This window comes from Lucilia cuprina, chromosome 4 (assembly GCF_022045245.1).
Source record: "Lucilia cuprina isolate Lc7/37 chromosome 4, ASM2204524v1, whole genome shotgun sequence".
NCBI lineage: Eukaryota > Metazoa > Arthropoda > Insecta > Diptera > Calliphoridae > Lucilia > Lucilia cuprina.
This window is the reverse complement of record NC_060952.1, coordinates 89,107,694-89,109,351: the sequence shown is the minus strand read 5'-3', so window position 1 is coordinate 89,109,351 and position 1,658 is coordinate 89,107,694.

Sequence of the window (1,658 nt, the reverse complement as noted above, 5' to 3'; positions counted from 1 at the left end):
GACTATAGACTAGACTATAGACTAGACTATAGACTAGACTATAGACTAGACTATAGACTAGACTATAGACTAGACTATAGACTAGACTATAGACTAGACCGTAGACTATAGACTTGACTGTAGACTAGACTGTAGACTAGACTATAGACTAAACTATAGACTAGACAGTGATCCAGACTACACTTAAGCATTATTATAATCAACTTCCCTACTCTTGTTGTTTAAGTCTTCAAGTGTTTTATTAAATATCTATCACTGAGTACATAATATCATTAAAAATGTCATCATTGGAAACACATTTAAGTAGCAATTGACATAGTTCAACCATGTAAAAGGTTTTTTGCTTTACATTTATATTGCTAGTTTATAATTAATAAATCATAATGGAAACTTAAAACACCCAACTTTTTACACAACAACATCACCACTTTGTTTATACAAAATTTTAAAATATTTCGTTGTGATTAAAAACTTTTTCTGTTTTCCTTAAATTTTCTTTACACAAAATGCCACCACATAGAAAGGTGGCACAAAAAAGAACTCTTTTGCTTTTTAGTAATACCAGCACTCTATAGACTAAGTTCATTAACTAAGTAAATTCAATATTTTTAAGAGACAGCCTAGTAATCTGTATAAGAAGAGCTGACGTAAAACAATTTGTAGAGTATCTTAAGCTTATGTTAATTGTTGTCAACGTGCACCTTTCTTCTGTTTATGTTTGAGGCAACAGCAGCCTCAAACATAAATAGAGTTTGAGGTACTTTTGTAAGTCATTAACCGAAATCAATCAATTGAAAACCGAGTAAGTGAGTAAATGAATGAATGTGTGACTGAATGAACGTTTATGCTGCTGATGTTTAAATAAATAATTTATTTTCTTTGAAAATAATAAAAGGTGTAAATGCATGTAATACGATACAACACCAACATTTAATCATTTAAAGTAAACAATTTGCCGTGTTCTCAGAATTTTTTTTTTGTCACAAAATTAACATTAAAGTAAGAGTGTAAAAGTTAAAATTTATTTGAAAATGTTTTTTTAGGAAAAGTTTTTCTCAACAAATTTTTAAAATGTGAAAACAATTAAAAAGTTTAAAATTCAAATTTGTTAAGTTTGGCCGTTTAACAAATTTGGTTAAAGAGGTTATTGCCTGCACTAGTATTTGAATTATTTATGTTATCGTAGACATGCACATTAGATTTAACAAAATATATTTCGATTGAATAAATCAATAATGACATCAATAACTTTGCAAAGTATGAGGGTTTTTAAAGTATGAAAGTTATTTATTTTATATTTTTTTATCTATTTCGATGAAGCAGGTAAAGTACGGAAAATGCAGCCTATAGTCTAGTCTATAGTCTAGCCTATAGTTTAGTCTATAGTCAAGTCTATAGTCTAGTCTATAGTCTAGACTATAGTCTAGTCTATAGTCTAGTCTATAGTCTAGTCTATAGTCTAGTCTATAGTCTAGTCTATAGTCTAGACTATAGTCTAGTCTGTAGTCTAGTCTATAGTCTAGTCTATAGTCTAGTCTATAGTCTAGTATATAGTCTAGTCATAGTCTAGTCATAGTCTAGTCATAGTCTGGTCATAGTCTAGTCATAGTCTAGTCATAGTCTAGTCATAGTCTAGTCATAGTCTAGTCATAGTCTAG